Source organism: Thamnophis sirtalis, unplaced genomic scaffold (assembly GCF_051295495.1).
Source record: "Thamnophis sirtalis isolate CommonGarterSnake01/CBP01778 unplaced genomic scaffold, rThaSir2_p1.2 scaffold_9, whole genome shotgun sequence".
Lineage (NCBI taxonomy): Eukaryota > Metazoa > Chordata > Lepidosauria > Squamata > Natricidae > Thamnophis > Thamnophis sirtalis.
Genome location: NW_028261389.1, coordinates 73,801,275 through 73,815,596, shown reverse-complemented (window position 1 = coordinate 73,815,596; position 14,322 = coordinate 73,801,275).

Below are 14,322 nucleotides of genomic sequence, written 5' to 3'. Positions count from 1 at the left end.
AGAATGGAATGGAATGGAATATGGAATAGAATATGGAATGGAATATAGAATATGGAATATGGAATATGGAATATGGAATGGAATGGAATAGAATATGGAATGGAATAGAATATGGAATATGGAATGGAATGGAATATGGAATATGGAATATGGAATGGAATGGAATGGAATGGAATGGAATAGAATAGAATAGAATAGAATAGAATAGAATAGAATAGAATAGAATAGAATAGAATAGAAAAATAAAAAATAATAATAAGAAGAATAGAATAGAATAGAATAGAATAGATTGGAATAGACCAGAATAGACTAGAATAGAGCTGGAAGGGACCTTGGAGGTCTTCTAGTCCAGCCCCCTGGCTCAAGCAGGAGACCCTATACCATCTCAGACAAGAGGCTGTCCAGTCTCTTCTTAAAAACCTCCAGTGTATGCCGATTAGTGTACTGCCAAAGGGGCAATAAAGTTATTCTAAGTCTAAAAGAATTCAATTAACTTTGGGTTGTTTATGAAATAAGACATTTTCTTCTCCTTTCCAGTGGCTTCCCTTCATTCCTTTAAGCATGAAGCGTTGATTTACATCCTGGGTTGGAGGGGCTGGGAAGAGGCAAGCATAAATATAACTCACCATTGGCATCGTACCAACCCTTCTGCAGCAGGAGGGGAAAAAAAGAAGCAGGGTGGCTGTTTAGCATATACCCCTGCTTTTGGAAGTCAACCAAATTATTATTTCGCCAATAATAGATTCAGCGTCTGTGTCTTAAACATTATGCAGAAGGATGGTTTTTCATAACTTCGGGAACAAACGGGAATCGCTTGTCTATGGGACAAGGAAGTGTTTGCGGCTTGTTTTGGGGAAGCCAATCCGCAGAGTGAGACCTTGCATAAAGAGACGCTTTCACAAACCACGTATCCCTTTCTATTTTCATCCTGCACTCCAAAAACGGCAGCCTGTTTGGTCCGTGACCCGTCAAAACCGTGCTCGACTAAGCCGCGCCCGATTAAACTGCGTCGCTGACGTCATCAACAGGCCGACAACAGCCAGTGCGGAGAAAGAAGGGCGCTTTAAATAGCGCTTTGAAAGCAAGCCGATTCAACTTAAGGTAAGGGTTAGGTTTAGGGTTAGGTTTAGGGTTAGGTTTAGGGTTAGGTTAAGGGTTAGGGTTAGGGTTAGGTTTAGGGTTAGGTTAAGGGTTAGGGTTAGGTTTAGGGTTACGTTAAGGGTTAGGATTAGGTTTAGGGTTAGGTTAAGGGTTTAGGTTTAGGTTTAGGGTTAGGTTTAGGGTTAGGTTTAGGGTTAGGTTAAGGGTTAGGTTTAGGGTTAGGTTAAGGGTTAGGGTTAGGTTTAGGGTTAGGTTAAGGGTTAGGATTAGGTTAAGGGTTAGGTTTAGGTTAAGAGTTACGTTTAGGGTTAGGTTTAGGGTTAGGTTAAGGGTTAGGGTTAGGTTTAGGGTTAGGTTTAGGGTTAGGATTAGGGTTAGGGTTAGGGTTAGGTTTAGGTTTAGGGTTAGGGTTAGGGTTAGGTTAAGGGTTAGGTTTAGGGTTAGGTTTAGGATTAAGTTTAGGGGGGTTAGGTTTAGGTTTAGGGGTTAATTTTAGGTTTAGGGTTTACAGCGTGCTTCTCTCTCCACGCTGTTGTCGCCCTGTTGATGGCGTTAGCTACGCGGTTTAGTCGGACGCGGTTTAGTCGAGCGCAGATTTGTGGTGGAACCGTTTGGTCCGCCAACTGCCAGCGGAGGTTGGGGAGGAACATGGGCCAGTCCTGAAGTCTGGGGAAGGCTCTGAGAAGGGCTCTGTGTTGGAGGCAGAGGGCCAGGGCTGTCTGACAGTTATCATCTGCCTTTGGAATCAGGCATCAGTGGGGCAGAAGAACAGCAGGAGCCTGTTCCCAGTGTGCGCATGCTCAGAGCTGCCAGCAGAAGGGAACAGCTAAAGAACAGGGGCCGACTTGGGAGTAAGGCCACAGGTGGATGATGAATGGCCCCTCTCAGAGGGAATAAAACAGATAGATGATGTCGTATCCCTCCCCCCCTCCCCTGTTAAGAGAGGGCTGTTTAATTTTGACAAAGATGGCCTCTTTAACCCCTCTTCGATCCGGAGAGGATCGCTGTCTTGAAAAAAAAAGCGCCTTTGTGACAACATGACCTGGATGACTGAGAATCTCCTTAGACAAAAAGACGTTTCACTTCTCATCCAAGAAGCTTCTTCGGCTCTTCTTCAGTGTATCCAAGAAGCTGAGGAAGCTTTTCGGATGAAGAAGGGAGACGTCTTCAAAGAAAAACCAGGAAGTCCGGTTGCCTCTTGAAAAAAGCACCTTTGGGGACATCCAAGAAGCTTCTTCAGCTCCGACTGGACGGCGGGGAATGGAAGGATCCAGTCAGAGCTGAAGAAGCTTCTTGGATAAGAAGGGAAACATCTTTATCGGAGGACTTCAGGAGCCATTCCTGAAAATATCTACCATATTTTTCGAAGTATAAGACGCACCTTTCCCCCCTCAAAAAAGAGGCTGAAAATCTAAGTGTGTCTTATACCCTGAATACAGCAGTTTTTGCCTCCTGAAACTCCTCCCCTTCACCAAAATGGCTGTGCATAGCCTGTAGAAGGCTTTCAGAGACCTCCTGGGGGCTGGGGAGGGCAGAAATGAGCAAAAAAATCCCGTTTTTTGCCCCCCCAGCCCCCAGAAACACTTGATAAGCTTCCTAAAGGCTATCATACCCTTTTTGTGACAAAAAAACGGGCCTGTTTTCGTGAAAAATGGGCCATTTTTTGCTCATTTGTGGCCCCACCCATGAGCACTCGACAAGCCTCCTAAGGGCTATTCATGCCCCCTTTTTGAGAAAAAAAAACAAGGCCATTTTCACGAAAAACGAGCCCGTTTTCACAAAAAAAGAGCCAGTTTTCACAAAAAACAAGCCTGTTTTCACAAAAAACAAGCCCGTTTTCACAAAAAATGAGCCAGTTTTCACGAAAAACGGGCCATTTTTGGGAGGTTTGTAGAGTGCAAAAACTTTTTAAAAAAATTTTTGTCTTCAGAACCTTGCTATGTCTTATACTCTGGTGCGTCACATACTCCGGTGCGTTTTATACTCCGGTGCGTCTTATACTCTGAAAAATACAGTATTTATAATAGGTAGCCTTCAAATACAGCAGTGATCGTTCAAAGTTACAACAGCACTGAAAAAAGTGACTTATGACTGTTTTTCACATTTACGACCAGGGTCACATGAATAGAATTCAGATGCTTGACAACTGACTCATATTTATGACGGTTGCGGTGTGCCAGGGTCATGTGATTCTCTATGGCCACCTTCTGAGAATCAAAATCCAGAGGGAAGGCAGAATCACTCAACAACCGTGATACTAACCGAGGAACAGCAGTGGTTCCACTTAACAACGGTGGGAAGGCAGGTTGTAAAACGGGGCAAAGTTAACTTACCAAATGTTTCACTCAGCAATGGAAATGTTGGTTATAGGTTGAGGACTATTCATACCTTGTTATGAGGATTGCAGAATCACAGAGTCGGAGGGGACCTTGGAGGTCTTCTAGTCCAACCCCCTGTTCAAGCAGGAGACCCTGTGCCATTTCAGACAAGTGATTTTCCAATCTCTTCTTAAAAATCTCGTCTTAAAAAATCTAAAAAAGCTATACCTTAGCTTTATTGATCAAGCTTAAAGAACAAAATAATGTCCCTCGGGTTTTTTTGCAACAGTTCTAAAAGACTAAGAGTTAAATGTCTCAAAAGAAGAAAAACTGCCTTCCATTTCGGAGTCTCCCCCCCCCCCCCGCCTTCCAGCCCTTTAATTCCTGTAGGACTGAAGTAATAATGCCTTCTCCAGCTGCTACTGTTTTCTTAACCTTTGAACACCAAGCAGGATGCTCTGTTTAGTGTCTGACCTCAGCAGACACGGCAGAAGCTGCAGGGAAATCACCAGATTTAGATCGCCGAAGAAACAGGGCCGAGAAATAAGCTGGGCGGTTTTAGTACTAAGTACTCTTCGATTAGGGACGCCGGTGGCTCAGTGACTAAGACGCTGAGCTTGTCGATCAAAAAGGTCGGCAGTTCGGCAGTTTGAATCCCTAGCTCCACGTAACGGAGTGAGCTCCAGTTACTTGTCCTAGCTTCTACCAGAGTAGCAGTTCGAAAGCACGTAAAAAATGCAAGTAGAAAAATAGGAACCACCTTTGGTGGGAAGGAAACAGCGTTCCGTGCGCTTTCGGCGTTTAGTCATGCCGGCCACATGACCACGGAGACGTCTTCGGACAGCGCTGGCTCTTCGTCTTTGAAACGGAGATGAGCACCGCCCCCTAGAGTCGGGAACCTTCACTGTTACCTTTTCTCTTCCGATGGGGTTAGGATTCAACTTTTGCTGTTCAATTCTGAGGACTCCTTGAATGGTTCCAGCTGAAACCAACCTTGGACAGCCAGGAAATGGTTAATTTAGGAGAAATTGTAGAGACCTTGTTTACTGATACAGTTTGTGTGTGTGTGTGTGTGTGTGTGTGTGTGTGTGTGTGTTTTATTTGTGCTGATAAATAAATAAAGGGAGACTAGTATAAATCTATTTCAAGCTATTTAGCTCTCGTCAGCTAGCCATACCCTTACTGGGATTTGAACCTGGGCTATATTACATACTAGGCAGACATCTTAGCCATTAGGCCACAGGCTCTTATCCGTTATCAGCGAAGCCAGGGTGAAAGGTATCTATTAGATTTTTACAACCCCTGGTAAGCCCCAATTAAGGGAGGAAGCTAACTGCTTCCATCATCTGTCAATCGGCTCATCACAAGAATCCATCACGACAGAAACCCAATATTTTTACTGTTGCCTTTGTTATATTTGTGTTTTTTCTATTTGTGCTGATAAATAAATAAAGGGAGACTAGTATAGATCTATTTCAAGCTATTTAGCTCTCGTCAGCTAGCCATACCCTTACTGGGATTTGAACCTGGGCTATATTACATACTAGGCAGACATCTTAGCCATTGGGCCACAGGCTCTTATCCGTTATCAGCGAAGCCAGGGTGAACAAATATATATTTGTTCAATCATTTATTAATACACTTACAAGAACTCTGGAGTGACGTATTGGAAAAATAAACATTAACAGGAAAGTATCCATCTATTATTAGAATCCCATAATTTCCTAACAGTGAGAACAATTAACCAGTGGGACAGAGGTTGTGGGTGCTCCATCACTGGAGGTTTTTAAGAAGAGACTGGACAGTTTGTCTGGAATAGTGTAGGGTCTCCTTCTTGGGCAGGGGGCTGGACTAGAAGACCTCCAAGGTCCTTTCCAGCCCTATTATTCTATGTTCTACTTACTTCATGACAAGTGCAGAAACAGTCAATAATTTTAGTTGTGACTCACTAAACTGGGAAATTCAATCAATATCTTTGATTTAATTCTCATGCACAGATAACTGATGCAGCAGGAATCATTAGCTTCTTTATATACATAAGAATAGATGAATAAATATACAATGCCAACAGGTGATTCTTCCAAGTAAACACAAGGCAAGAGAGTTACAGGCAGTTAGCTTCATTTCAGCAGACAAGCCCAGACAGACTGCGAGTTTACTTCTCAGAGCAGCAGACTGCTTTCTTCTTAAGTTTCTGTTTCAATTCTCTGCACAGACTCGGATCTGTTTAAGCTCCCATTGGCTGACTTAGCTGCTATGCCTATTCATTGGCTGACCTTGTTCCCATGTCTCTCCGAATCATGAATATTTTAACACAAGGTCCCTTCCAATTCTGTTGTTCTGTTATATTGTTAGTTATCCCTAACAGATGTAGTAACGATTAATTAATGCTAATGTAGAGCAATTTGGGCCTTTGAGTTGAACCTCTTCTCAGGGGAGAAACCCAACTTAATATATATTTCATTAACTTTAATAATTAATTAGCCATTTTTTTTCTTGGACATATCCAATAAATATCCACCACTTCTTGAAGTGTTGTCAGCTGGGGATTTTGCCATCCTACAGTCATCTGGATTTCTCCTCTTCTCCAGAATCTCTTAACAATAGTACACAAAATTATTTGCTACAACGTCCTACCTGTCAACGACTTCTTCAGCTTCAACCTCAATAATACACGGGCAAACAATACATGCAAACTCAAGGTAAAACCGCTCCAAACTCGATTGCAGAAAATACGACTTCAGCAACAGAGTCAGTGGTGGGTTTCAAAACTTGTTCGAACCTACTCTGTGGGTGTGGCCTCCTTTGTGGGAGTGGTTTGCCACCCATGTGACCGGATATGAAGATGCCGACGACACTTGTCAGAACCCCCTTAAATTACCTCACACACAGCACTGGCCTGCATGAGAATATGATGTAAACTTGTTTTTTAAGAGGCATCTTTGGTTTGCGTTAAAACAACTTCAACACACAGAATGTTCTGATTGCACCACAAACGCAGTAGTCATCCTTACCTTTCACAGAGGCCCTGAGTTTTATAAATAGGAGCATGATAGTGTAGAATAATCATATCCAAGGACCAGTGGTGGGTTTCAAAAATTTTTGGAAGCTCTTCTGTAGGTGTGGCCTGTTTTCCGGGTCCACTGGTGGAACCTCTTCTAACCGGTTCGGTAGATTTGATGAACCCGTTCTACCGAATAGGTGCGAACTGGTAGGAACCCACCTCTGAACAGAGTGGTCAACGCCTGGAATTCTCTACCGGAATCTGTTGTTACATCCTCAAACTCTCACAGCTTCAACCTTAAACTGTCTACCATGGACTTCACCCCATTCCTAAGAAGTCCGTAAAAGGGGCATGCATAAGCCCACCAACGTGTCTACCATCCCTGTCCTACTGTGCCCATTTATTTGTATTCAGTTCTTTCGTTCATGTTTATACATACCTGCTATCTTGTACATGTTCGACAGAGTAAATAAATAAAAAGAAATAAAAGAATGGATAGAAGTTCAGCCAAACACTCCTCAAACTCCATGGATATATTAGGATGGGATACAACTGTCCTTGTCAGCAAGAGATGCAGGAATTTCCTGGAAGGATGACCCTTGCTTCTAGTACCAACAGATGCCAGATAATTCAAGTCCTCCATCACGTTTGACCTCGTGCCTCTTCCTTTTTAGAGAGCCTCATCAACCACTTCTCTCTGGTGAAAGGTCAGTAAACAATAGTAAAGAACAGTCTTGTTCTTCTGCTCATTCCAGAGCTTAAAGACTCCCAACGGGATGGCCAAGTTCAATCCGTTGAACTCTACAGAGATATATGTATTCTACAAAGCTCTCGCTTCCTTACTTTTGAAAAGTCCTGTTGGAAGAAATGTCCATCTGGGTTCCGCTCCAAGTGGGGAGAAAGACACTGGAGACACGAGGACGGCTTGGAAAGATGGTTTAATGGTGGTGGGCAGGACCACCTGGTTTGAGATCCCGGGCAAAAAAAGCACATGGGGGAGAGATAATGATAGATTTATACCAGTGGTGGGATTCAAATAATTTACCAACCAGTTCTCTGCCCTAATGACCAGCTGGATAGGTGGGGCTCGGTGATCATGTGATCATGTGGGCGTGGCCAAGTCAATGTCACTCAGGTTGATGGGCACTTCGCCTTAGTTGTTACAATGCTAATAAGGGTTAACTGGAGAGGCAGTTTCTGTAAGCAGGGCAATAAAGATTAGGCTAAAAACAACACCAGAATGTTTCCTTCCTGCCTTCCTTACAGGATTAGCCCTGTAAAGTGGGGAAAAACAAAAGATTTCTTCCAACAGCCGGTTCTCCGAACTGCTTAGAAAGTTACCAACCGGTTCTCCCGAATAGGTGCGAACTGATTGAATCCCACCACTGATTTATACCCTCTGTCAGGCTTTGAATTTGGGCTTGTGTTCTGATTGGTTGTCAGATTCCCATGGGGTCATACAGGGGTAACTGTAGGCTGTCCTGAGTCCCAAGCTTGGTTGACTCTTACTTGGTGATGATGTAATGAAAGGGCTTTGGGATTCCTATTGTGGCCCTGCCTGAAGGAAGTAGATCTTTGTTATGTAGAATAGACTAACTCAGGCCTTGATGGCCCATTGACAAAGGTGGGGGGATTCTCCCCTTTAGGGAAAATATTCTGCCCTTTTAATACTTCCTCAAATATCTGACTTTCCTAGGAGAGGGGTGGGGGTTACCTTCCTACAGTCAGATACTGTCTTAACAGAAAAATAGAGTTGGAAGGGAGGACTTGGAGGTCTTCTAGTCCAACCCCCTGCCTAGGCAGGAAACCTTGTACCATTTCAGACAAATAGTTGTCCAAGCACTCCTTAAAAACCTCCAGTGTTGGGGCATTCACAACCTCTGCAGGCAAGTTGTTCCACTGATTAATTGTTCTCACTGTCAGGAAATTTCTCCTCAGTTCTAAGTTGCTTCTCTCCTTGATTAGTTTCCACCCATTGCTTCTTCTTCTACCCTCAGGTGCCTTGGAGAATAGTTTGACTCCCTCTTCTTTGTGGCAGCCCCTGAGATATTGGACGACGGCTATGCTATCATAACACAATCATGTTGTTACTAGAAGAGCCAGGAATTCAGACAGGATTGTTTATTTATTTAGCGTATGACAAAAATGTTAGAAAGCACATCGCAATTACATTCTCAACGAGCAAATATGAAACTATTTAAGAGAATAACAGAGTTGGAGGGGACCTTGGAGGTCTTTTAGTCCAACTCCCTGCTCAGGAAGGAAATCCTCTTATCATTTCACCCAAATGGTTGTCCAATCTCTTCCTAAAAACTTCCAGTGTTGAAGCATTTACAACTTCTAGAGGCAAGTTGTTCCACTGGTTAATTGTTCTCACTGTTAGGAAGTTTCTCCTTAATTCCTTGTTGCTTCTCTCCTTGATTAATTTCCATCCATTGCTTCCTGTCCTGCTCTCAGATGCTTTGGGGAATAGCTTGGGGGGGGGGGTTGTTCTGGCAGACACTTCTGCCGATTCACTTGTGTATGCTTTGCACACTCCTGCGCTTGATGCTCGCTGTGCCCGCATGCACAGTGTGATCAAAATTGTTCTGTGCATGTGCAGCATTGAAAAACAAGATGGCAGCACCGTAGGACCAACGGTTCCGGGGGGGGGGGGCGTGGCAGGCGTGGGTCGCTGGTGGTTCCACCAAACCAGTTCTGTCGAACCAGTCCGAACCGGTAGGAACTCACCACTGAAATAGCTTGACTCTCTCTTCTTTGTGGCAGGAAATATGTGTGTCTGTGTGCCTTTCTCTTTTAAGATCAGGAAGTGCATTCTCAGCTCTGAAACTCCCTGGATAATTTACGGCCAGTCCTTCTTTCACAGCCCAATCTACACCCTAAAGTTGTGTAGTTTGTGATGGCAGCCTATGAATTTAACACACCTATAAAGGAAGGCCGCGAACTTAACAAATAAAGAGCCAAAAGTATTGCAGCAGCAAACAATTCTTTAAAGGCCATTCCAGGAATTAGACCTTATCTCTACTCATTCAATTACCTGTTCAGTGCTGCTGTGTTATCTTTTCCCAAGAAAGCAAGCGCAGGCATATCCACGATCTGCAAATAAAAAACGAGGCTCAGATAGTTTTCAGAGCGAGGCAAGAGAGGTCACATTTTTTTTTGCAAACTTGGGAGGGCAGCTTTTTAAAGGCCTCGTTGCTAAACCTAGAAACGGGGTTATCCGTTCCAGATGCCTCATTTAGGATAATGGTTTTTCTTTGCATGAAGCCGTATAAATATCCTCTTCCAGAAACAAAGCAACTGCAAAAAGATTTTTTTTTTTTTTTTTTACAAAAATAAAATGAATAAAACCAAATATTTGCTATTGTCTTTGGAAATGTCTGGTCTTCCACAAGCTTTCCCTCCCCCCCCCCCGCCCCGCACTCCAATCACATACATATGCATGCAATATTGTCTTGCAGCCCTCACTTACGAAAACATATTTGCATTTACAAATTTCCTACGTAATTATTTGCATAAAAGAATAGGATTCGCAGACAGCTTCGGAGGAGCGTTGTAAATGATATTCCTCATAGGAGCAGTCCTGCTCCCCCTCTCCCAAGTAATATTTGCTCAGTTATCCTTGTCTTGATTTAGCCCAGGGCTCTCCAAACTTGGCAACTTGAAGACTTGTGTACCTCAACTCCCAGAATGGTGATGTCAAGGGGCAACGTAAGTGCGGAATGAGCTGTCTTCCCTCCTTCCCTGAACGTTGTGTCAATTCCTGAAGAGCGACGGAAAGAGTAACTTCTCCCTGAGCCCAGATTTGGGCGACAATTAAATTAGTTAAAAATGTTTTCCCTGCGCCCCCAGAAGTGTAATTTCTAATGTTGGATTTTCCCCCTTACCAGAGGCAGCCTCCTTGTGGAGTACTGTGAAGCTGTTGCCTTGGAAACTCCACTGCGCTGTACAGTAGAAGCCATTTTAAGGCACAACAGGCTGTATCTTAACAGAACACACACCCCGAGGGGTGTTAGCGGGTGTCTTACCCCCACAGTATTGGTTTCCAGAGGGTAAGTCATCTGTGTACCAAGTTTGGTTGAAATTGCTGGAGGAGTTCCAAAGTTATGCTGGAACACACACACACACAAACGCAGAGCCGTTTTTATATATATATAGAAGATTTATTTTTTCCTGATAGCTTTATCATTTTATTTTGGGGTTTTTGTGGTTTTGATGGAGTGGCATGTGAACCAAATTGAAAAAAAAAAGTGAATGAAGACGTTAGGTACAAGTACAGGGTGTGCTTCTGGGCTACCAAGGAAGTGCAGAGATTTGGCTCAATTAAAATTAAAATCTTCCAGGTTGAGTTTAGGCAAGGATCATCCAAAGAAATACCCCAAGTCATTTTCTGAAGTTCCCTGGAAAGAACAGTAATTAATTTGCTCTTGATTTAGAAAGGATCACACAGCTGATTGCAATTTCAGACATTATGCTTTCCTGAAGATTTGGAAGGGTTTCTGACAGTTGAATATTATTTTCGTCATCCTTTGAGAATCACTCTTCAAAAGAAGAGCAAGCCATCGGTTTTCTTTACTTTCCCCAAAAGTAACTTTATAGCTGCATTCAGCCAGAGTGGGAATTCACACAAAATGCTACAAAAAAGTTGGGAGTTTCTCGGTCTGCAACTTCTGTTCCTCGTTCTGTTCATCCTTCTGCAGCTAACCTTCTTTTCAGTGGTGGGATTCAAATTTTCTTTTTAGTATTGGTTCAATACCATTGCCAATACCGTATAAAGAAAACTTATATAAAATGTTTTACAGGTGGCATCTCCCACCCGCAAGAATAGCCAAAATGTTTAGAAATGTAGCGCCAAATTGTTGGAAATGTGATTATGAATCAGGCATGTACTGCCACGTGTAGGAGTATGAATATTGGTGGGAAATTCAAAGGTATCTGAGAGAGATAACCGAAGAGGAAATAGAATTTACACCAGAACTGTTTCTATTGGGAATCAGGAACAATAAATATTACAAGGGGGCAGTGGTGGGATTCAAATAATCTAACAACTGGTTCTCTGCCCTGATAACCAACCGGGTAGGCAGGGCTTGGTGGTCATGTGACTGGGTGGGTGTGGCCAACTCAACGTCACTCAGGTTGATGGGCGCTTTGCCTTAGCTGTGACAATGTGATAAGGGTTAACTGGAGAGGCAATTTCTGTAAGTAGTGCAATAAAGATTAGGCTAGAAACAACACCAGAATGTTCCTTCCTTCCTGCCTTCCTTACAGGATTAGCCCTGTAAAGTAGGGGGGGGGGGAGGAGATTTCTTCCAACAACCGGTTCTCCAAATTACTCTCCTTCAGCACTCCTCCAGGGCAGGTATAAGAGAACACCTATAGCAGAACAGGTTTGTATATGTGGTAAAGGAGAAGTGGAAGATAATTCGAATGTTCTATTACGTTGCGAGCTATACAGAGCTTGTAGGTCTGCACATATTCTCCCCTTATTAGAGAGATTGCCAGGGAGGGCAGACCATTTTTATCTAGGCTTCCTCCTCCAGGACACTAACCCGGTTACCAGGTATGCAGCGGCAAAGTTCTGTGCTGCTGCAATGTCCATAAGGGCAACAAAAGAAAATCAGCCGGGAGGCTGGGAGGCAGCAGGGGCGTGGCCAGCCTATTGGCCGATTCTCCAAACTACTCAAAATTTTGGCTGTCGGTTCTCCAGAACCTGTCAGAACTGGCTGAATAACACCTTTCCTTCTTTTGCATAATTTAGGGGGGGGGTGATGACAGAAAAGAAGGGATCAATCTATTCTCCAAAGCACCAGAGGGCAGGATAAGAAGTAATGGGCGGATCACAAAATTGGAAAGCTGAAGAAATCCCTAAAGATGAAAACGTGATTGAGAAAATATTAGATTGTGCAGAAATGAGTAGATTAACGCTAGCAATTGAAGGAAAGGAAGAATCTGATTATTACAATATATGGGGGTTATTTTACCATTGGTTAGAAAATGAATGGGGATAAAAAGTATAAAATTAAATAATTTAGGAAGAGAAATGTTATAACAGGAGATATGTTAAGTTGTAATGCTAAAATAAGAACAGATGCATATAAAGAATTAGGTGGTAAGCTATAACTATTATGACACACAAAACATTGTACGTAGACGACACGCGGATTGATAAAATGTTTGTTTTAAAAGAAAAAGAAAAGAAACTTTTACCAAAAAAAAGAAAAGAAAAGAAGTAATGGGTAGAAGATCATAAAAGAGAGATCCAACCTAGAATGTCAATGAAGATTCTCAACCATCCAGGCAGTTTTCCTGAAGTTGTGTGAAAGTTGAATTGTTACAACTGCACTCTTGGTTTGAAAGACATTTCATTGCTCATCCAGGTGGCCTCCTCAGTCAGAGCAAGGCAGTTGAGAGAGAGAGAGAAAAATTAATCCAGTTGCAATGTTCAACCTTCAGACAACTTCAGACAACCTCCATCCTAAGGAACTAAAGAGAAATGTCCTGGCAATGAGAACAATGAACCTGTGGGACGGCTTGCCTCCAGGAATTGTGGGTGATTTGCAGAGGTGGGTTCCTACCAGTTCGCACCTATTCGGTAGAACCGGTTCGTCAAATCTACCAAACCGGTTAGAAGAGGTTCCACTAGTGGACCCGGAAATCAGGCCACACTTACAGAAGAGGTTCCAAAATTTTTTGAAACCCACCACTGGTCCTTGGATATGATTATTCTACACTATTATGCTCATATTTATAAAACTCAGTGCCTCTGTGAAAGGTAAGGATGACTACTGCGTTTGTGGTGCAATCAGAACATTGCGTGTGTTGAAGTTGTTTTAACGCAAACCAAAGATGCCTTTTAAAAAACAAGTTTACATCATATTCTTATGCATGCCAGTGCTGTGTGTGAGGTAATTTAAGGTGGTTCTGACAAGTGTCGTCGGCATCTTCATATCCGGTCACATGGGCGGCAAGCCACTCCCATCCGGTCACATGGGTGGCAAGCCACTCCCACAAAGGAGGCCACACCCACAGAGTAGGTTCGAACAGTTTTGAAATCCACCACTGGAGATTTGTCACTGAAAGTTTTTAAGAAGTAATAACAGAATAACAGAGTTGGAATGCATCTTGGAAGTCTTCTAACCCAACCCTTGCTCAAGCATCTTTATTTGTGTGGAAAGGTACAGAGACTCCGATTTGAGTGAAGAGTTCCAGACCTCCAAGGTCTCTTCCAACTCCTACACTTTATCCCGCACAGGTTGGTGCTGCAGAAATGCATTCAGTGCAATGCATGCAGCATCCCGGACATGCCAACTTTTCCACCACAGTGCAGTCTTTCAGCCACGGAGTGGTGCTGTTGTGAAAGCCAATCCTTGCTTTAGAAGACTCCCAATTCTTTTGCCAGCAAGAGTTGGCAACTATCTAGCTTAAAGTGTTATTCTGACCAGATAGTCTTCATCTCTTGCCTGTTGCTGCCACAACATGTTCTTCTCCAACAGGGGCCTTCCCCAAATTAATCCAAACGCACAGTTTTGTCCTCCTATCCATCCCCTCTGCTCCAAACACGGACCATTATCCCGGTCTCAGTTCCCCGGATGTCCCAGGCAACGTCTCGTTAAATCTCAATTAGCCATTCATCAAGGCAGATGCTTTTTTTTTTAATACCCTCAAAGTCTTTGCTTCCAAAGGTGCTTTTTTCAAGAGGCAACTGGACTTTCTGGCTTTTCTTTGAAGGCGTTTCGCTTCTCACCCAAGAAGCTTCTTCAGCTCTGACTGGATGGAGGGGAAGGGAAGGAATTTATACTCCTTGCAGACAGCTGGTCCTTTGCATCCTTTTAGCGAGTCCTTAAGGCCACCTGGGAGGTTTGTCTGTGTCCTCAGGGTCACCTGATCCGCCCATTGCTT